Raw genomic sequence first — 23,598 nt, 5'->3', positions numbered from 1 at the left:
CTTCCACTTAGTTGTTACATCTGCAAGAGAAATGGAATAAAAACCATTAGTAGAAATGATTGTACGTACTTGACGATATTGGAATCTAATATACATTTATCATGACAATAAGCAACTTAGTAGTAGGAAAATGACTTTAAAAGGATTTGTTGCTGAAAGAGTATTAATTCCTCTTTTTTGATCATTTGATTATCAAAACTCAAAGAAGAGAAATGGTGTTTTATTGTCCTTTCCCAATGATCTCAAAATGATTTTCAATCATTAACTAAGCCTCCTGGCAAATATTATCCCTGTTTTACAAATATAAAATTCAGAGCAATGAGAACTTAAATTACTTCATTAGAACCAGGTGGTAAAATGATAGAGGAATTGGGAACAAAATTATTCTCACAAGTTAGTATTATTTTCTCTCTTGATTATTCTCCAGCTTCAGCATACAGTTTAAATGCTTTTAGAAATGTTTCCAACTCTTTTTTTTTTTTTCTTTTTTGCCTCTTGGTTTAAAACTAGGACACATGCTTACATGAGAAGTTGTGACTATTTTGGCCATTATAATCAAACAAGCCTACAAAATAAAACTTGATCAACACTTCATTCATTTTCTTAGTCATCCCTAGACTGTGAGAGTCAGGTGAGGGCCAAGTAAAACAAAATGTAAAGTTTCAGAGGAAATTGAAATTATTCAAAATGGAAAAAAGAAAGAATTTAATTAAAGGCTTAAAATGTGCTGAAACTGTTCTTTCATTCTTTTCTGGATATCAGTACATTGGTTTAAGCCTAGAAAACAAAGTATACTGAGTTGTTGAATAAGGAGACATGGTTTCATATTTATTTTGCAAGAGTAGAATAACCAAATCACTAAAATGAGAAAGAAGAGCCTGAAGGATTATGCCTCTTCTTGAGACTGAAGCAATTATCTCTCAATATCTGAAATTCTGCTTCTTTGTCAAAATGCAGTTCAAAAGTATTACTTCTGCTTTGGAAGGCTTATCACATCTCCCTCTACACTCTCTTAGAATTGGGTTAAAGCGTCTGCCTGGAATGTGGGAGACCCAGGTTCAATCCCTAGGTCAGGAAGATCCCCTGGAGAAGGAAATAGCCACCCACTCCAGTACTCTGGCCTGGAGAATCCCATGGAGGGAGGAGACCAAGGATCAAGCAACACGAGTATCACCTGGAAACTTGTTAGAAATGCAAATTCTCAGATTCTTCCCAGACTGTCTGAGGCAGAAACTCAGGGGGTGGGATCCAACAGTCTGTTAAGTCCTCCAGGTGTTTCCAATCCCCACTAAAACTTGAGAACTATGGCTTTCGCAACTCATACAATATTTCATTTCTGTTTTATTGTAGCTTGCAACAATTCCTCCACTGGCTCTCCAAGGCTTTAGGTATGTCTGTTTAGTCTTTTTTTTTTTTTTTTTTTATCTTGAACTCCTCATATTGCTAAGACCATGGAGTTTACAGTATTTTGCATTCAGTATTAATGAATATTTGCTGTTAAGTTGATATTATACTTGACTTTGGTATGTCAGTACACTAGTTGTAAAATATATATATTGGATATTTTCCCTAGAAAAATAGCAGAGTACTTGAGAAAATAATTTTACATATTTTCCCTTGATCCAGTGAGTCCTTAAAAAAAAAAATGACACAGGTTTTCAAAGTCTGGTATTCCTTGTACCATCCTCAGAGAAGGTTCCTTAGTGATTCTGCTGTGTGCTTCTTATCCTCTTGGTAAAATTGTAATGATTGACCACAAGCTTTGAAATCAGATCAATAGAAATTTTGCCCCAGCCCTGCTACATTTTCTCTGTGCTTGTTCAACGTACTTAACCTTTATATTCTTGAGTTTCCATCTGAAAAACAGGGTATAATGCTCATTTTGCTAAGTTCTTACAAGGTTTAAAAGTAAAAACTGTCACATGTAAAGTAATCAATAAACATAATGCTGTTATTTAATTTTTGGCTTTATTATTATCAACTTGAGGAAAGAACAGATATACATTTTCTACTGTGAATAATTATAGTATGTTCAACTGATTATTCTAAAAGTACTGCATAATTGCTCTACTGTGAAAGAATATAGTATTTCTGCACTAGGGAAAAAATACCTGGACAATGGTTTATTCTCTAAATTGTCCAATTGATGAAATTACTTTTTTCTAAAGACTGAGTTGTTACAAAACCCTTAAAAAGAGACAACATGCTGTTTAAGAAAGAATTGTAGACTTGAAATCAGAAGGCCCACATTAGAGTCCTAGTTCCCTTCTCTTCATGGTTAGGATTTGAGTTAGGTTACAAATCAAGGTGCAAGTTACTTAGCAATCTGAACTTCAGTTTTTCACCTTTGTAAAATAAAACCAATAAAAATTTGTAAATTAGCTAATTTCATTGAGTTGCTAAAAGAAATAACAAAACCATAAATGTAAGAGTTGTAAAGTAGTACATAAATACAAGGTGTAAAAACACCTTGCTGTGGCTATTATTATAATTATTATAAAATTGAGTTTCTCTGCTACTCATTATTTGCTAGTTTCTTGTATTATGTGGACATGGTTTGTTTTGGAGTCCAAGTGAGAACAAATTGAGTAATATTATTTTAATTAATTTATTTTTAATTTTTATTTTATATTTGAGTAGAGTTGATTTACAGTGTTGGGTTAGTTTCAGGTGTACAACAAAGTGATTCACTTTATATATATATATATATATATACACACACACACATATATTTACACACATATATCCATTCTTTTCCAGATCCTTTTCCCATATAGGTTATTATAGAATATTTAATAGAGTTCCTTGTGCTGTAAATTAGGTACTTGTTGGTTATCTGTTTTATATATAGTAGTGTGTATATGTTAATCCCCCTTCCATGTTCTTATTGATGTACTCATACACGCGAAGAATGGGGTTCAGAATTTGAAACATAGTGCATGTGCTAATAAAATGCTATTGGACACAAATGACTTCTGCTCTGACAACTGACCCTGCTTGGATTTAAATTGGTGTCCATGAGGCATGTGGCATTGCACTGTATCATGCAGGGCTATCAGATTCTCTGCCTTTGAAGGGAAAACGTATTTTCTGGCTTACTGTCACTACAGTCCTAGTTAATCAGTTCCCTGGTGCTTCTCTTTATGACTTCAGGCTGTGCAGTAGTTCTGCAGTAAAACTACATTCTCACAGGGCTTTTGATTTTATTTGAAGTTCTCGTGCTTATGCTTGAGTTTTCTATTTCTTAATATTTATGAATGGCATATGAGCTTGATGGCAGTTTTAGAATCAGCCAAGAAGTCCCCCAGGATGTCTGATCTGGCTGTTTTTATAAAAGAACAACCACCAGCAGCCCCTTTCCTTTGCTTGCTTTGGAGGTTAAATCAACAAAACCATAAGATACATGCCTAAAGTTTGGAGCTTCTCCTGCTTTTTTAATTGAGGGTTAGAGATAGATCCTTTGTAACCTAGAGATAGATACTAAATGTGATGCATACATCAAGGAAGGATTCTCTAGAAAGGTAGACAGAAGGACAAGCTTGCCCCCCTACAGTACAAGACTTTGATAAGGCATGATCTCAGTCATTGGGAAGATAGCTCAGGACTGAAGTAATTTCCAAAACCCAGCTGGGATGGACTATCCTGACCTGGGTACTAAGGAATGCAGAAACATAGGCTATGGCCACAGGAATAATACAGTAAGGAAATACAGAAAAGCATGAGAGGACACTGGAAGTAACATTAATCTAATTATGTAGTATATTATGTTTCTTCTGTATGATTTTCTGTGTCTTCCAAATTTCATGTAGTGAACATTTATTTTTCTCAACAGGACAAATGTGCAGTGAGACAGCAGAGCAAATAGTGTAAGTTCTTACAAGATTTCTTCCTTCTCCATTCCTGTATTTCCAGAGGTGAGTGTAGTGCCTGGATCCTTGTCGGCACTCAATAAATATTTGCTGAGTGGAAGAATTAATTCATCTTGAAAAAAACTGCAGAAAAATATGCCTCATATGGGGCTTCCCTGGTGGCTCAGTGGTCTTTACTACTGCCAATGCAGGAGACATGGGTTCAACCCCTGGGTCTGGAAGATCCTCTGGAGAAGGAAATGGCAACCCACTCCAGCATTCTTGCCTGGGGAATCCTGTGGACAGAGGAGCATGGTCCATGGTGTCGCAAAAGAGTCAGACATGACTTAGCGACTGAACAATAACAACAACAACAACGCCTCATAGGATGATGAATATATTAAAAATATAACAATGTATAACATTACAGTATGTGTGAAGTCATTGGATGGTTTTAGTCATATGAGTGATATAACCTGAATTATGCTTTACAAAAATATCACTTTGTATACCATGCAAAAGTGACCTTTGGGGGGAAAAAACAGAAGTGCTTGACCATTTGAAAGCTATTCTAGACAAAAAAAATTATAAGTTGAACTGACGCTGTTAGTAAGGAATGGTTGCTGTTAACTGTAATTTTGCATAACAATGCAATTATTGTTAGCAGATTGGACATAGGCTATGGGGAACAAAGAGTGGTAAAAAAAATGACTGCAGATTTTTTGGAGTGAGGTGCAGGAACAATGATGTACCATTTCTGGAGAATAGTGATGGGGGAAAGAATAATTGGGGGAAAGTGGAGAGGACATAATTCTCTTTTGGTCAGAATACATGTGAACTTCTCATTATGTATAAAAGATGCTCAGTTAATACTAATCTTATTATTTCTATAAATCTATATAGTTCAGGAGGGAAATCAGCACTGAAGATACAATTTGTGTGTTGTATAATCAATGAATATATTTACATTTAAACCAACATTTATACATTTAAACCAGGGGATTGGGTGATTCTGCAGATAGATAGATAGATAGATTCACACACACACACATATTGAAAATTTTAGGTGAAGTCACTCAGCAAGATTGAGTGCTTTTTCTTAACAGTTCTCTGATGCTCAGGTTCAGGTGTGGATTAGACAGACAGTTGGATTTAACCAAGGCTTACGGAGTGTAAAATGAGCATGACAGAGTGAGAACAGGAGAGTGGAGGGGATATGAAAAGGAGTGCTTTACAATTATGCCAAACACTCTATTGTATAATATGAACATTTCTCGTGTCTATCAATATTCTAATAAGAATATATCCAAATCAATTTATAACATATCCAAATGCATAACCATTTTTTTATGTCTGTCAATATTGATGATGTTTTCATAGCAGAACCCTCTGCACCTGCTCACATGTAAAATATGGTATGAAAAAGTGGACGTTGCTTTTTCCTGTGCTTATTTCAATAAAAGTTAATGAACTCTCTTCCCGGGTACCGGAAACCTTTTCTCTACAGTTTGACCAATGGTTTCTAAAATTGCTTTGTTCTTGAGCCGGAAGGTACCACTTTCTCATCTTCAGTCTAGGACTGGCCCTGCAAAAACAAACAAATAAACAAAAATTCCAATGGCATGCACTGAGAGGAAACACACGGCGAACACGTGCTGTCCTGTCTGGGGAAGGAGGCCTCCCTCCCTTCTTGCCCCACCATAGGACCCAACAGCATCCCGTTTGGGTTTGGGCCGGTGGCTAGCCCTGCCTCTCAGCCTTCCCTTTTCAGCTGCTGTGAATGCTTTGGTGAAGCCTGCAGAGGAAAACACATTTTACTAGAGAAAATCAAATCCCTGACAATAGACAAGAAGATTCACAGCCCCAGCAATTGATGATAGGATAACGTGTGGCTGACTTCATAACATGGCTGCAGTAAGACAAAATGTGCCAACTGTTAGGAAATGAAATGTAATAAACTTGCTATAAAAATAGATTTCGAACGCCATAACGTATGGAGAAACAGGAAGCTGCAAAGGGAAAATGGCAGGGCCATTAGAGAACTGAGTATTCAAGCTTTCATTAGACTTGGCTGCAGTTGGACATGTGCTCCAAGTTAGTGGTATGAACTGTTTGAGGACTGCTGAAGTTGACTCAGTTTTATTTAGGGGCCTTTTTTTCCTTCTTGTACCAGTATGCCATTGTAAATTAGGATTCTAACATTTCAGAAGTGCCCTTTTCCCTTTATAGCCAAACTTAAAATCCTCTTAGTGTCTGCCTGAAGCTTTGGGAGGTGTGCTCTTTTAGTCCACTAAGCAAACATTTAATTAATTAGCATTGTTGAGATGGAGCCATAAATATGTGTTGACCAAAAAGGAGGGAGGGCTTAGGGTTTCGGTTCACTCCTAAGTGAACAGGATGTGGACAATTCCCGTATTTGTGTGACATTTGTCCTGGACAACAGAGATGGTGCTCTTGGGACAAGTCAGTCTTATTTGCCTCATGCCACAGTGTGATATTTCATGACCTGAAGGTGGGAGTAAACCCTTCTGCATAAAGAAGGCAATAAACAAGCCAAGGAACTAGGGAGCTCTTCTTAATTTCCCTCTGGCATCCCAAGTAAAATGAATTGTAAAAGCCACACTGTTTGGAATGTAAAGACAAGGCCCAAATGTTCTTAATTTACTCCCAGGGAGCACTCAATCCAGCTGACTGTAACATAAGGAATTTAATAAAGTAAAAGCAAGTTATCTAGTCAAACCTCCTGCTGCTTTTTTATAATATCAAAATGAAAATAGGCTTAATTTGGTGTTATTGTAATCGAATTCATTATGATATCCAAACATGTTTTATGCTTTCCTCCCCTTGGATATGATGTTGCTGCTGATTGTATGGATGGGAAGGAGGTTAAATTGCTCACTTGTTGAATGCAGATTAATTCTCGATGCTGAGGAATTGCTCACCAAACTTTACAGATAATTTATAAACTGTTCATTTCTAATGGAAATATGCTGGATAAACTGAGTCATTTTATTTTATTTAATGAAGAGCTTATTAGACAATTTTATATACAAGGTTGTTATTAATCCAACATGAATTGTTTTTCTGTAAACTCACTGTAAGTACAAAAGATTAAAGTTGAAATTATCAACAATGGCTATGCATCCTGGTCTGCTAGGTGCTCTGCAGGCTTCCTCAGATGATATGAGTGTGCCCTATGCCCATGAGGCTGTTTAAGGAGACAAAGGAATCACATTAGACACTGAGCCTTAAAGAATACAGAGGACAACAGAAGTGTCAGCCATGAGTTCAGAGAGTGAATTCAAACTAATCCCTTGCCCACTCCAGTACTTTTGCCTGGAAAATCCCATGGACGGAGGAGCCTGGTAGGCTGCAGTCCATGGGGTTGCTAAGAGTAAGACATGACTGGGAGACTTCACTTTCACTTTCACCTTCCCCTCTTAAATAGAGAATTTTAGTTTTCCAACTTCCTACATGGTGGTGATTTCTCATACCTCTCATTTGCCTTTTTGAAGATTGTGATCAACCAGATTTCATTAAGAATAGTGAAGAAACATCATTAATTCAGAATAATCAGGCTGGCTCATCAGAATGTGCCAAACATAACAAGCTGATGCTAGTAGAAAACTAGAGTTTAACATACCATAGAGAATGGGAAGTGATATGTATATGCTGTATTCTAAACTTCCCAAATGATGATAGAATAGGGTGTTGGCTAAAAATGTTAAGCATGGAAAGGATTATGATATATTGCCAGACAGAAAACTGCTTGTAATACATAATAAAATCATCAGTCAATACAGGGAAGACTGTGATAACTGAGAACATGGGTGAGATATACCTATAGATAAACGGGTAAGGCACAGCATCTGTAGAATGACAGTGATGACTTGATTCTTGATTGGATTGGTACCTTATGTATCAATCAATGACAAATTTATCTTTCCTGGTGGCTCAGACAGTAAAGAATCTGCTTGTAATGCAGGAGACCTGGCTTCAATCCCTGAGTTGGGAAGATCCCCTAGAAAAGGGAATGGCTACCCACTCCAGTATTCTTGCCTAGAGAATTCCATGGACAGAGGAGCCTGGCAGCCTGCCGTGCATGGGGCTGCACAAGAGTCAGACACTACTGAGCGACTAAGCACACACACTCACAATGACCAATTAAGGGAAGAGCAATTCCAGGGTGAAAGAGAGACAGACCACAGCCAGTTCAGAATTCTTGGAGATAATTCTTTTCTGGTCACTTTCTAGGTGCCATGGGTGATGATTGTTTGGACTTGCCATCATGCGTTTGTGTGTTGTGGGTTAGGATGAGACTTTTCTCTTTTGAGTCAGTAATTAGAATAAAAAGATCACATGCCATCTTACTTTCCCTCCTCATACCTCCATTTGTGATGAAGGGTTGCTATTCTCCCAGCTAATAGATTGTGATGCCTTCCTTCTAGAGGAGCCCGACTTTGCCTTTGTTTTTGGTTCTTAAGTAGGCATGGAAATAAAAGTATTAGTTATTTACTCTAGATAGGACTTCGAGAATTCAAACCCAACACAGTATTTTAGGGTTTACGTTCAAGGAGAAAGAAGTGACCATAGAGTTGATCTGATGAGGAGAATAGGATATTGTCTGTCAGTCAAGATAACTATGGCTAAGTTATCAGCAACCCTTAGGATATTTGAGTATGAAATAGGACTCTCTCCTTCTGATTCACCCTCAGTGCACTGCTAACCAACTGCAAGACCTCAGCCTACTGATGGAAGAGATTGCTAGTGGTGTAGTCTCAACAGCTAGATGGGAAGATTTTCTAAGTAAACAATAATGATTCCTTATATCTCAATGGGGGCTTCCCAGGTGGTGCTACTGGTAAAGAACCCTCCTGCTGATGCAGGAGATGTAACAGACATGGGTTTAGTCCCTGGGTCGGGAAGATCCCCTGGAGGAAGGCATGGCAACCCACTTCAGTATTCTTGCCTGGAGAATCCCATGGACAGAGGAGCCTGGCCAGTTTCAGTCCATAGGTTTGCAAAGAGTTGAAAATGACTGAAGTGACTTGGCACACACACACACATATCTCAATGGGACTCTAGAATTTAAAGTAATCACCAACATATGCTATTTACTTGATTGTCAGTACAATCCCTAAACTATAAAATAAATGCAAATGGTAGGAAAAGTATACTCACTATTTCCTGATTTACTAAAACAGCTAATGATCTGTATGAGACAACATAAATCAATATTATATTGTATATCAATAACTCATTCATTGCCCTTCTAAATCAATACCAATATATATGACACTGTTTTATTAGGTTAGGAAGGAAACATACATGCATACTCTTCTAGAAACCAAGAACTGAAGATAGAAATTAAATCACACAAGACCACAAAGCAATTAGAAAGTGAGCTGAAATTAGAACTCAAAATTCTTACTCTTATTCTAATACTGATAAAGAAGATGGTCTCTGCTAATTATTTAATGTAGAGGCAGTCTGAGCCTGTATACATAGGCTTAGACTATAAATATGTATGTATATATGGTAGACACTAGCCACATCCTTCCAATTCAATATTTAACTACACATTACATATGATATTAAATTTAAAACTATCATTGACTTTCCAGGCAACATGTGGCATCCTTCTTTTCCAAATTTAAATCATTTCATTCTGAAAGTATAAAAAAGACCAGAGGCAACAGCAAGACTTAACTGGACAAATTTCTAAGTCAATGTTGCATTTGATTTCAATATTTTTGTCTTGTACTAGCATTTTAAATGTAAGGATATTAGATGAATAGCACAGAAAAGATAAATTGTCCTGAGGTGCCCTTGCTGGTGTTACAAAAAAGTTATTTTAGAAATAATTTTCTTTTTACATCAAAGCCTTTTCAAAGAGCTGGTTCAGGGAAGAATTTGATATTTACCAAAACTAGTATTTCTAAAACTGCAAAGCCCATGTTCTATTAAAAAGAATTCTCACTTCTCAAAAATTTAAAGAAGCCCAAGAGTGCTAAATGCAAAGCTCTTTTAAGTAAATGAAATGGACCAGCTGTGAGAAAAATCTGCACCATGATCCGGTGGAAAGCAATGGTCATAAGCTCTGCCTTAATCACTCTCGAGGCTTGTTTCCTTGAGAAGGAAGTAACATGAGACCTCAGTTTCCTCATGAGAGACCAAATGGGGTTGGACTCTATAATATGTAAGCATCATTTCAGTTTTAATAACCTATGGTTGTAAGCCTACATTTTATAGCATTACATGTTTGGATTTGACTCCCTCACCAGCCTAGCAAATAAACTTGTTTTATATCAGTTCAGTTCAGTCGCTCAGTCGTGTCCGACTCTTTGTGACCCCATGAATCGCAGCACGCCAGGCCTCCCTGTCCATCACCAACTCCCAGAGTTCTCTCAGACTCACATCCATCGAGTCAGTGATGCCATCCAGCCATCTCATCCTCTGTCGTCCCTTTCTCCTCCTGCCCTCAATCCCTCCCAGCAACAGAGTCTTTTCCAATGAGTCAACTCTTCTCACGAGGTGGCCAAAGTACTGGAGTTTCAGCTTTAGCATCATTCCTTCCAAAGAAATCCCAGGGCTGATCTCCTTCAGAATGGACTGGTTGGATCTCCTTGCAGTCCAAGGGACTCTCAAGAGTCTTCTCCAACACCACAGTTCAAAGGCATCAATTCTTCGGTGCTTAGCTTTCTTCACAGTCCAACTCTCACATCCATACATGACCACAGGAAAAACCATAGCCTTGACTAGACGGACCTTTGTTGGCAGAGTAATGTCTCTGCTTTTCAATATGCTATCTAGGTTGGTCATAACTTTTCTTCCAAGGAGTAAGCGTCTTTTAATTTCATGGCTGCAGTCACCATCTGCAGTGATTTTGGAGCCCCAAAAAATAAAGTCAGCCTCTGTTTCCACTGTTTCCCCATCTATTTCCCATGAAGTGATGGGACCAGATGCTATGATCTTCATTTTCTGAATATTGAGCTTTAAGCCAACTTTTTCACTCTCCACTTTCACTTTCATCAAGAAGCTTTTGAGTTCCTCTTCACTTTCTGCCATAAGAGTGGTGTCATCTGCATATCTGAGGTTATTGATATTTCTCCCGGCAATCTTGACTCCAGTTTGTGTTTCTTCCAGTCCAGCGTTTCTCATGATGTTCTCTGCATATAAGTTAAATAAACAGGGTGACAATATACAGCCTTGACGAACTCCTTTTCCTATTTGGAACCAGTCTGTTGTTCCATGTCCAGTTCTAACTGTTGCTTCCTGACCTGCATACAGGTTTCTCAAGAGGCAGGTCAGGTGGTCTGGTATTCCCATCTCTTTCAGAATTTTCCACAGTTTATTGTGATACACACAGTCAAAGGCTTTGGCATAGTCAATAAAGCAGAAATAGATGTTTTTCTGGAACTCTCTTGCTTTTTCCATGATCCAGAGGATGTTGGCAATTTGATCTCTGGTTCCTCTGCCTTTTCTAAAACCAGCTTGAACATCTGGAAGTTCACGGTTCACATATTGCTGAAGCCTGGCTTGGAGAATTTTGAGCATCACTTTACTAGCGTGTGAGATGAGTGCAACTGTGTGGTAGTTTTTAGCATATCTACCCAGATTTTACTGAAAACATTTCTTCTCCTTTTTTGCCCATAGACCTCAGCTTTTTGAAAAATTCACCCATGTATTTCTGGAGATATTTGTTTGCATGTGCTTGGTATAAACCTCAGTCTTGCCAGTGGCCAGGGCTGTTCACTGAGTCTCTGTCAGGGACACTCAGCTCCACCACACCTACCAAAGCCTTGCTGTTGCTCTGCTGGTCAGTTGCCATGTTATCCAGACACTGTCTCCTGGAACTCCCAAGCTGTACACCTTTGAGATCCAAGACTATGATGTATTTCCTACAATCTCTCTGCCTCAGAACCAGTTTAGAAATGCCTTTTTTTCTTACGGCCTCAATCCCAGTCATGGGCCTGGACTGAGGAAAAGGGTAGGAAGTATTTATCTTTCTTAGTTATAGAACTCATGCAGAAATCTACTTCTCACAGATTCCTTTTCCGCCAAAGCAAATTATCAGTGCCTAGATTCCTGAGAGGTTGTGGAGCCCACAAAAGCCATCTCAATTTCTGCCAAATCAAGGCTTCTCTTTTACTGAACATTCAAAAATATTTGTTGGTGGGAATAAATATTTTAGAATGGTTCATAACACCTCTAATAATTAGCTGCAATCTTCTTAATAAAGGGACAGGCAATTAGCACAAGGACACATACCTTCAGATTAGAAGTATCTTGTTCTTGTATCACATTGATTTTCCTATTGCAGAGTCTTTCATCTACGATTTACTCTTAGGACACTAAATTTTCTATCATTATCTGAGTGATATGGATCGCCACTATCAAGTAGATGTTCATAAATGGGACTTCAACTTTAGAAAGAGGAGGTAATACTAATATAGGCATTGATTTAGAAAGGCAATGAGTGAATTACTCATTACTCATATATATTACTCATATATATAAAATACTTGATATATATAACTGTCTCATATATATGAGCTGTTTTAGGTAAGCTGTGAATAGTGGGTACAATTTTCCTACCATTTATATTTATTTCACAGTTCAGAGGTTGTACTGACAATCAAATAAAATAGCATTATGTGTGAGTTTACTTTAAATTTTAGAGTTACACTTAGATATAAGCAGAAGATATTAAGAAGAGGTGGCAAGAATACACAGAAGAACTGTACAAAAAAGGTCTCCATGACCAAGATAATCATGATGGTGTGATTACTCACCTAGAGCCAGACATCCTGGAATGCAAAGTCAAGTGGGCCTTAGGAAGCTTCACTATGAACAAAGCTAGTGGAGGTGACGGAATTCCAGTTGAGCTATTTCAAATCCTAAAAGATGATGCTGTTAAAGTGCTGTACTCAATATGTCAGGAAATTTGGAGAACTCAGCACTGGCCACAAGACTGGAAAAGGTCAGATATCATTCCAATCCCAAAGAAAGGCAATGCCAAAGAATGCCTAAACTACCGCACAATTGCACTCATCTCACACGCTAGTAAAGTGATGCTTAAAATTCTCCAAGCCAGGCTTCAGCAATATGTGAACCATGAACTTCCAGATGTTCAAGCTGGTTTTAGAAAAGGCAGAGGAACCAGAGATCAAATTGCCAACATCCGCTGGATCATGGAAAAAGCAAGTGAGTTCCAGAAAAACATCTATTTCTGCTTTATTGATTATGCCAAAGCTTTATTGTGTATCACAATAAACTGTGGAAAATTCTGAAAGAGATGGGATACCAGACCACCTGACCTGCCTCTTGAGAAATCTGTATGCAGGTCAGAAAGCAACAGTTAGAACTGGACATGGAACAACAGACTGGTTCCAAATAGGAAAAGGAGTACGTCAAGGCTGTATATTGTCACCCTGCTTATTTAACTTCTATGCAGAGTACATCATGAGAAACACTGGGCTGGAAGAAGCACAAGCTGGAATTAACATTTCTGGGAGAAATATCAATAACCTCAGATATGCAGAAGACACCCCCCTTATGGCAGAAAATGAAGAAGAACTAAAGAGCTTCTTGATGAAAGTGAAAGAGGAGAGTGAAAAAGTTGGCTTAATACTCAACATTCAGAAAACTATGATCATGGCATCTGGTCCCATCACTTCATGGGAAATAGATGGGAAAACAGTGGAAAGAGTGTCAGACTTTATTTTTGGGGGCTCCAAAATCACTGCAGATGGTGACTGCAGCCATGAAATTAAAAGACACTTGCTCCTTGGAAGGAAAGTTATGACCAACCTAGACAACATATTACAAATGAGAGACATTACTTTGCCAACAAAGATCCATCTAGTCAAGGCTATGGTTTTTCTAGTAGTCATCTATGGATGTGAGAGTTGGACTAAAAAGAAAGCTGAGTGCTGTATTGGTGTTTTTCTTTCTGGCTTATTCACTCTGTGTAATAGGCTCCAGTTTCATCCACCTCATTAGAACTGATTCAAATGTATTCTTTTTAATGGCTGAGTAATACTCCATTGTGTATATGTACCACAGCTTTCTTATCCATTCATCTGCTGATGGACATCTAGGTTGCTTCCATGTCCTGGCTATTATAAACAGTGCTGCAATGAACATTGGGGTACATGTGTCTCTTTCAATTCTGGTTTCCTCAATGTGTATGCCCAGCAGTGGGATTGTTGAGTCATAAAGCAGTTCTATATCCAGTTTTTTAAGGAATCTCCACACTGTTCTCCATAGTGGCTGTACTAGTTTGCATTCCCACCAACAGTGTAAGAGAGTTCCCTTTTCTCCACACCCTCTCCAGCATTTATTGCTTGTATAGAGGGATGGTATGGGGAGGGAGGAGGGAGGAGGGTTCAGGATGGGGAACATGTGTATACCTTTGGAGGATTCATGTTGATATATGTCAAAACCAATACAATATTGTAAAGTTAAAAAATAAAATAAAATAAATTAAAAAAAAAAAAGAAAGCTGAGTGGTAAAGAATTGATGCTTTTGAACTGTGGTGTTGGAGAAGACTCTTGAGAGTCCCTTGGACTGCAAGGAGATCCAACCAGTCCATCGTAAAGATCAGTCTTGGGTGTTCATTGGAAGGACTGATGTTGAAGCTGAAACTCCAACACTTTGGCCACCTGATGCAAAGAGCTGACTCATTGGAAAAGACCCTGATGCTGGGAAAGATTGAAGGTGGTAGGAGAAGGAACGACAGAGCATGAGATGGATGGCATCACCGACTCAGTGGACATGGGTTTGGGTAAACTCCGGGAGTTGGTGATGGACCGGGAGGCCTGGCATGCTGCAGTCTGACTCTACAAAGATTTGGACATGACTGAGTGACTGAACTGAACTGAACTGAGATATAAAAAATTATTATTAGTGGTAGTAGTACCATTAGTATTAATCGCAGATAAACTATTCCCATCTGGCTTCTGAGGCTACTCTGCTAGTAGTCCCTTTTATTTGTATGGCTTAGTGGAAAGAGTTTGAAATTTGCAGTCATACATCAAATTTGACTGTACCCCTCACTGTATGGCAGAGTAAGTTATTCACAGTTTGAACCAATTTTCTCATCTATTAAGTGGAGATAATAAGTCATAGCTTGTATAGATTCTCTGAAGATTAAATGAGCCATAATATTAAAAGTACTTGATACATTAAATCTTAACAAATGTCATATATCTGAAGGGGTTCTTTTCCCTAGGTTTCTTATAGATTATCATTACCTCTTAGGATTTAGGAAGTGCAGAATGTCACTGTGTGACATTTATTGTGAAAGTAAATTTACCTCTCTGGTCTGTAGATAGCTTAATGGGAAAATATGAAGGTTGGCTTCAAATGATATCTAAAGTCCCTGGAGTTCTACAATTAGTGATTCCAGAGTTTTAAAGGTTTAATTCATTAATTAAATAATATTATTTTTTTCTCTTTGGTACCTGTCAAGTCACTTTAAAAACTATTATCATACTCCATTTATTTTCTAATAAATTTTTGACAAATTAGACATTCAAGAAATCCACTGAGTTTTGTTAAATTAAACCTATATAATACTGAGAGGGGTTTGAAAAAATAAACTCTTGTATTATGATTATCACACATATTATTTAATGAGGGATCATACAGAGTTTCCAGATGCTACTTATTTTTAGTGGGAGATGATAATTAACTTTATTCTACCTATCAGGCAATGCAGTATAGGTTGTTTCCTCATTTATCTTCATTGCAAAAATTAACTGACTAAAATCAATCATTTTATTTTTTATTGAATATATTTGTATCCATGTTATGTTAGATTCAAGTGTGCAACATAATGATGTGACCTTTAATTACATTAAAAATTATGACCACAATGAGCCTAGTACCCATTTGGCCTCATACAAAATTATTACAGTGACCATATTTCTTATGGTGTATATTACATCCCTATGACTTATTTATTTTATAGTTGGGAGATTGTCTCTAAATGCCCTTTACCTATTTTGCCTGATTCCCTAGCCCCGTGTGGACTTCCTCTCTGTGAATGTGTTTTCATTTTGTTTGTTTTGCTTTTAAGATTGCACATATAAGTGAAGTAATGGGTATTTGTCTTTGTCTGACATATTTCATTCAGCACAATACCCTCTAGATCCATCAGTATTGTCACAAATGACAAGATTTCATTTTTTAGGATGAATAATATTCCATTGTGTGTGTGTTTATATCTATACATACCACTTCTATTCCCATTCATCTATCAGGGGACACCTAGGTTGCTTCCATATCTTGCCTTTTATAAATAATGCTACAGTGAATAGAGGAGTGTAGATATCTTTTTGAATTAGTGCTTTTGTTTTCTTTAGAAACATAGCCCATGGCTGAATTGTAGGACCATATGGTAGTTCTATTTTTAATGTTTTGAAGAATATCCATACTGTTTTCTGTAGTGACTGTACCAATTTATATTCTGACCAATAGTGTATCAAGATTCCCTTTTCTCCACATCCCCACCAACACTTGTTATTTGTCCTGTATTTGATGATAGCCATTCTGAAAGATATAAGGTTAAATTTCATGGTGGTTTTGATTTGCATTTTCCTGATAATTAATGATATTGAGTATTTTTTCCCATATGTGTTGGCCATCTGTGTGTCTTCTTTGGAAAAATATCTTTTCAGGTCTTCTACCCATTTTAAAATCAGATTTTGTTTGGATACTGAATTGTATGAAATATTTGATATTTTGAATATTAACCTTTGAATATTTGCCTTATTAAATATATTGTTTATGAATATATTCTCCTACTCAGTTTGCTGTCTTTTTTGTTTTGCCGTGCAAAATCATTTTAATTTGTTGCATTAACATTTATTTTTGCTTTTGTTTCCCTTACTTGAGGAGATATATCCAAAAAATACAGCTAAGACTGATGTGAAAGAACATATTGCCTATATTTTCTTCTATAAGTTTTATGGTTTCAAGTCTTACATTTAAGTCTTCAATCTATCTTGAGTTTATTTTTATATATGATGGGAGTGAATGGTCCAGATTCATTCTTTTCCATGTAGCTGTCCAGTTTCCCCATATAATTTATTGAAAAGGTTGTCTTTCCTCCATTGTATATTCTTCTCTCTTTTATCATAGGTTATTTCATATTATAAATTATATGGGTTTATATCTGGGCTCTCTGTTCTGTTGATCTATTTATCTATTTTTTTTGGGGGGGAGGGCTATTTGATATCAGGAAGTGTGATACATCCAGCTTTGTTCTTCTTTCTTAAATTTGCTTTGACTAATTGAGGTCATTTTTGTTTTCATATAAATTTTAGAATTGTTTCTTTTAGTTCTTTAAAATTATCAATGAGATTTTGATAAAGATTGCATTAAATCCATAAATTGACTTAGTTAATATGGATATTTTAATAACATTAATTCTTCTAGCTTATGAGCTGAGCATGATATAGCTTTCCAATTATTTGTATCATTTTAAATTTATTTCATCAACATTGTATAGTTTTCAAAGTATAGGTCTTTCACTTCTTTAGTTAGATTTACTCCTAGTTATTTTATTCTTTTTAATATAACTGCAAATGGCATTGTGTTTTAATTTTGGTTCCTGATAGTTTGTTATTAGTATATAGAAAGGCAACAGATTTCATTATGCTAATTTTTTATCTTGTTTGCTGAATTCATTGATTAGTTCCAATAGTTTTCTTTATGGAATCATGAGTGTTTTCTATGTATAGTATTATGCAATCTGCAAAAAGTTACTTGTCAATTTGAATTCCTTTTATTTCTTTGTTTCATTGTTTAAAATATACCTTTAAAAATTTTATTAAAGAATGAAATGAAATAATTTAATTGAAGAATAAGAATTATATAGTTTTCATTAAGTAAAGTTTAAAAATTAGAAAACAGGTAAAAATAGAAGTCATTCATCTGTACCTTCATATCGCTAATGTAGCCACTATTATTATTTATACTTGAGCAATGTCATTTTCTGGCTTTAAATTAGTCAGGTATTCTCTTCTCACTTATTTTGATGATGAATTGCTTAAATGCATTCTTTTGGCATTTGTGAATAACAGATTTTTAGACAGGCAGGAGTTAACCTAAATTTCATGTGACTATCTGAGACTGAGTACCACTTATTGGAATTTAAAATGATTGATAACAATATAACAGAATTTTATCATGTAGAATTCAAGTAAACGTATTATAGTATATAGAGCTTGAAACAGATTAAAATGTTGTGACATTTGGGAGACATCCAAATCCCAGCTTTTATAACTCTTTCAAAGATACCTGCTGACTTATTCAGAAGAGTGAATTCACAACCCAAATATCATAAATTCCCTTTCCATGTCCTCAAGCACTAGAGAGAAGCAACACTCGTGTTAATATAAATTTTCTTTGCCACCTTCCAAACTTTATGACCTTTCCATCCTTGACCTAATTATATAAGACAAACAGTAATTATTTTGCCTGTAGGTTTGCTTATCTCCTGGAATTGCACGGAAAGAACGGGTAATCATAAATGTAAGAATAGAGAATAGAAGGCATGGGAAGGAAACAGAAAGTGGTTATTTGCTTCACAAAAGCATTCGTTAAAAACAATTTTTAAAAGTCTTACTTATTTTCTTCTGAAAAGAATGGTTGGATTTATTCACAGAATTTTTTTAAACTAGTAAAATGAGGGATGTTGGATTTGGAATTATAGTGTGTTTACAATCTATGTGGTCTGCCTATTCAAGAAATATTTATTGAGTTAAGTTATTTCTTATTTGAGAAATATTTTATTGCTTTATCTTTTATAAACACTTTTAAGCAAGTATTCTGTGCTTAGTTGCTCAGTCCTGTCTGACTCTTTGTAACCCCCATGGACTGTAGCCTTCCAGGCTACTCTGTCCATGGGGAATTCTCCAAGCAATAATACTGGATTGGGTTGTCATATCTTCCTCCAGGGGATCTTCCCAACCCAGGGATCAAACCCAGGTCTCCCACATTGCATACCATCTGAGCCACCAGGGAAGCCCAAGAATACTGGAGGGGGAAGCCCAAGAATACTGGAGTTATGGGTAGCCATCCCTTCTCCAGGGTATCTTCCTGACCCAGGAATTGAAACAGAGTCTCCTGCATTGTAGGTGGATTCTTTACCACCTGACCTATGGGAGAAGCCCTTAAGCAAATCTAGTTGCCTTATTTGTGGAGGTGTTGTTTAATACTAACCCTGGTGGCTCAGATGGTAAAGAATCTGCCTGCAATGCAGGAAACCCAGATTAAATCACTGGGTCAGGAAGACCCTGTGAAGAAGGAAATGGCAACTCATTCTAGTATTCTTGCCTGGAGAATTTTTGGTGGGCTCCAAAATCACTGCAAATGATGACTGCAGCCATGAAATTAAGACGCTTGCTCCTTGGAAGAAAAGTTATGACCAACCTAGACAACATATGAAAAAGCAGAGACATTACTTTGCCAACAAAGGTCTGTCTGGTCAAAGCTTTGGTTTTTCCAGTAGTCATGTATGGATGTGAGAGTTGGACTATAAAGAAAGTTGAGCACCAAAGAATTGATGCTTTTGAACTGTGGTGTCAGAAAAGACTGTTGAGAGTCCCTTGGACTGCAAGGAGATCCAACCAATCCATCCTAAAGGAAATCAGCCCTAAATATTCATTGGAAGGATGATGCTGAAGCTGAAACTCCAATATTTTGGCCACCTGATGTGAAGAAGTGACTCCTTAGAAAAGACCCTGATGCTGGGAGAGATTGAAAGCAGGAAGAGAAGGGAATAACAGAGGATGAGATGGTTGCATGACATCACCAAAACATGAGTTTGAGCAAGCTCTTGGAGTTGATGTTGGACAGGGAAGCCTGGTGTGCTGCAGTCCATGGGGTTGCAAAGAGGTGGACACAACTGAGCAACAGAACTGATTGATTACAGATAAAGATTTCAAATTTTATCCTTACATCTCTAGGAGGGGCTTCCCTGGTGGCTCAGTGGTAAAGAATCTGCCTGCCATGAAGGAGATGCATATTCGATCCCTGGTTCAGGAAGATCCCGTGAAGCAGGAAATGGCTAACCATTCCAATATTCTTGCCTGGAAAATTCCATGGAAAGAGGAGCCTGGCGGGCTACAGTCCATGAATATTTTCTATATACTTTTATCTGATTAAGCTGTGTCATTGACTTGCTTATTATTGATCTGCCTAGTTTATTTGGTTGAAAATAACAAGATAGCACTTCAGAAGCAAGCTGTGTATTATAATAAATTTAAATACACCCATGGCTGATTTGTGTCAACATATGGCAAAAACCACCACAATATTGTAATTAGCCTTCAATTATAATAAATAAATTAATTAAAATTTATAGACAATCTGTAACATGTATACAGATTACTGTGAATTTACACACACACACACACACCCTATAAATATGTGGACATAATGTTGAATGTTTTCTTTTTTAAACACTTGTTAATTTTTTCCTAACATGTTTGTTTGAACTCTTAGTAATTTATTCAGTTGCATTTGATAAATGACTCATGAAATTACATTTTTTATCATTTAGATACAGCAATACAGTATTGCCCTAGGTTAATTTACTATATCCAGTAATTTTTAGTAGAACAATGCCTCCTGGCTAACGAATATTTTAGGCTGATTTCCATTTCTGTATAATCTACTCTTCTTTTGAATAGTCTTTATATAAGAAATATGTAATACATTAATCTCTGGAAATGGGGAACCAGCAATAAAAATATGATGTTTGCAGAGTTTTTTCAATTTGAAAAGTTGTTTCAGCCAGTATTTTATAGAGATTTTTAGTTCATCACTTTAAAATATTTTAAGTAAAAAATAGCTTCCATTTATTGAGTACCTATGTTAAAATCCTTTTTGCACCATTTATTAGGTATATGAACTTGGAAAAATTTCATAATATCTGTATATTTAAATTCCAGCATCTGTAAATCAAGAATGATCATACTAATGATGTCATAGGTTTTATGAAGATTGTATAAATTAATGCATGTAAAACATTTAAAATAATCATTGACAAATAACAAGCACTTAGTATTTATCTTATTGTTATTTTACATGATTAAGACTAGGTTTCTGTCTTGTAAGTGTTAGGGCAATCTGATTCCAACTTCACATGTGTGATAAATATTTATCTCTTTGGATTTTCTGCAAGGTGTAATGTTATAACCCTTTTCCCTTGCTTCACTGGTTTTAAATACCTTACTAAACTTCCAAGGATTCACATCTGTTAAGGTTTGTTTAAACATCTCCTATGAAGCTCATTCCTTGTAGACACCTTATCTTTTTAACATATCTTCTCAACAACAATATTTTAAAGTCAGAAAGATTTATAATTACCCAATCCCTTTCAGAGTATGTGGTTGGTTGATAATTCTATTTCTTCCTCTTCATCATCATTCCATAAATGAAACACTGGATTACTTGGATCATAGAAATACTGAGTGAATTATTATTCAAATTATCTTACTCTTTCCAATGTGTTACCTTTGTTAGCCATAACTCACCCATTTAATATTCAGTTTTAATTTTTTTAGAAACTTTATATACCTTAGCAGCTAAAGTTATATTGGAAGGATTACTGAAATGCATGATTTTTTAAAACTGTTACAAATGATATGCATTAGTCTTTTCCTAAATTACCTACTTGTTCTAGAAAAATTCAAATTTGATTGGCACAATTTTCATCTCTCAGAAAAAAAGCAGCTTTCACCAAGGAAAAGTGAAGCTTCATTCTACTGAGTATCATTACAGAACTCTTGCCCAGAACTGAAGCTTCCTAAAATTCTAAGAAAGCTTAACTGAATGTTCTGTCCTGCAATGATAATGAGAGAGTTAAGTCTTTCCTGATACTCAAAATGACTTAGTTTTTTGTCTTAAACATTTTGATAAAGCAATATTTATGCATTGAGAAATTAATTTATACTTTGAGATATATATTTTGATTCAAAAATCAAAATATGGGAACAAAGTCCAACTTATTTCATTATAACTATAATGTATAAATATATCTTTTAGCATTTCAAAGCATAACCTTCCTGAATAGAATCATTTCAGTTCAGTCCAGTCATTCAGTCATGTCTGACCCTTTGCAACCCCATGGACTGCAGCACGCCAGGCCTCCCTGTCCATCACCAACTCCTGAAATTTACTCAAACTCATGTCCATTGAATTGGTGATGCCATCCAACCATCTCATCCTCTGTCATCCCCTTCTCCTCCTGCCTTCAATCTTTCCCAGTATCAGGGTCTTTTCAAATGAGTCAGTTCTTCGCATCAGGTGGCCAAAGTATTGGAGTTTTCCACTTCAGCATCATCCTTTCAATGAATATTCAGGACTGATTTCCTTTAGGATGGGCTGGTTGGGTCTCCTTGCCATCCAAGGGACTCTCCAGAGTCTTCTCCAACACCACAGTTAAAAAGCATCAATTTTCGGTGTTCAACTTTCTTAATAGTTCAACTCTCACATCCATACATGACTACTGGAAAGAATATAGCTTTGATTAGACGGACCTTTGTTGGCAAGGTAATGTCTCTGCTTTTTAATACACTATTTGTTTGTAATAACTTTTCTTCCAAGGAGCAAGTGTCTTTTAATTTCACGGCTGCAGTCACCATCTTCAGTGATTTTGGAGTCCCCCAAAATAAAGTCTGTCACTGTTTCCACTGTTTCCCATCTATTTGCCATGAAGTAATGGGATTCAATGCTATGATCTTAGTTTTCTGAATGTTGAGTTTTAAGCTTACTTTTTCACTCTCCTCTTTCACTTTCATCAAGAGCCTCTTTAGTTCTTCGCTTTCTGCCATAAGGGTGGTGTCATCTGTATATCTCAGGTTATTGATATTTCTCCCGGCAATCTTGATTCCAGCTTGTGCTTCATCCAGCCCAGCATTTCTCATGATGTACTCTGCATATAAGTTAAATAAGCAGGGTGACAATATACAGCACTGACGTGCTCCTCTCCTGATTTCAAACCAGTCTGTTGTTCCATGTCCAGTTCTGTTGCTTCCTGACAGATGATTCTTTTATCTTTCCATTTTGGGGATACAAAAATTTGTATTTTTCAGGATAAATGAAGGTTGTAATTACAAAGCGCTTTGCATTTCGGAGAATCTGCCTGATTCTATAAATAGTTTGTGACCCTACAAATAGTGTATACCAAAGTATCAAGAGTTTGGAGTGACCTCTCCACAAAATGTTTTGGAGGCCATGTAGAGGGAAGTTATTTCCATTTTGACCAAAACAAACAAACAAACAAAAAAATGTCAGCTTCAGCACCTTTGGAGTCACTGTGATGGCCAGGAATCAGAAAGCTGAAAGCAAGAATCCAAGAGTTTTGGTGAATTTTACCTAGTTTAATTAAAAAAAAAATAGTAAATAGTATGCTTTTTACAAAATTGTGGTGCATTAAAGATCTCTCTCTTTTTACTTCACTCTTCTCTGTATACCTTGGTATACCTTCATGGTGTTTTTCCATTCTGTATTTATTTTATAGTCTTTTCTTAACATAAACTGCCTTTATAAAATTGAGATACCTATGTTCTCTGACTTGTGTTCTGACTTGGCACTTATACAGGGGCTATTCATGGACAATCCTTCATGGATCACAGCCTTGTCATAGCAAAGGGCCTTCCATAACTTGATGAAGCTATGAGTCAGGCCATGCAGAGTCACCCAAGTTGGACAAATCGTAGTGAAGAGTTC

General features: G+C 36.5%; 1 long non-coding RNA gene across 2 annotated transcripts in view; it reads left to right on the top strand.

Annotated features, from left to right (window-relative positions):
* Positions 1-468: 468 nt before the first annotated feature.
* The window catches only part of LOC147374056 (uncharacterized), a 43,062-nt gene continuing 19,932 nt past the window's right edge, over positions 469-23,598 (top strand). The window contains exons 1-3 of one of the 2 annotated variants that reach the window (XR_015162384.1): positions 469-1,388; positions 3,833-3,914; positions 19,830-20,648. This is a non-coding gene — a long non-coding RNA (uncharacterized LOC147374056). Of the gene's footprint in view, positions 1,389-3,832; positions 3,915-19,829; positions 20,649-23,598 lie in introns of those variants that run through there. The other variant, XR_015162383.1, reaches the window with a different exon arrangement.

The sequence above is a fragment of the Bos grunniens genome, chromosome 4 (genome assembly GCF_055505025.1).
Source record: "Bos grunniens cultivar Pamir isolate PY7600 chromosome 4, Bosgru_T2T1.0, whole genome shotgun sequence".
Classification (NCBI taxonomy): Eukaryota; Metazoa; Chordata; class Mammalia; order Artiodactyla; family Bovidae; genus Bos; species Bos grunniens.
This window is presented reverse-complemented; position numbering and strand designations above follow the sequence as displayed.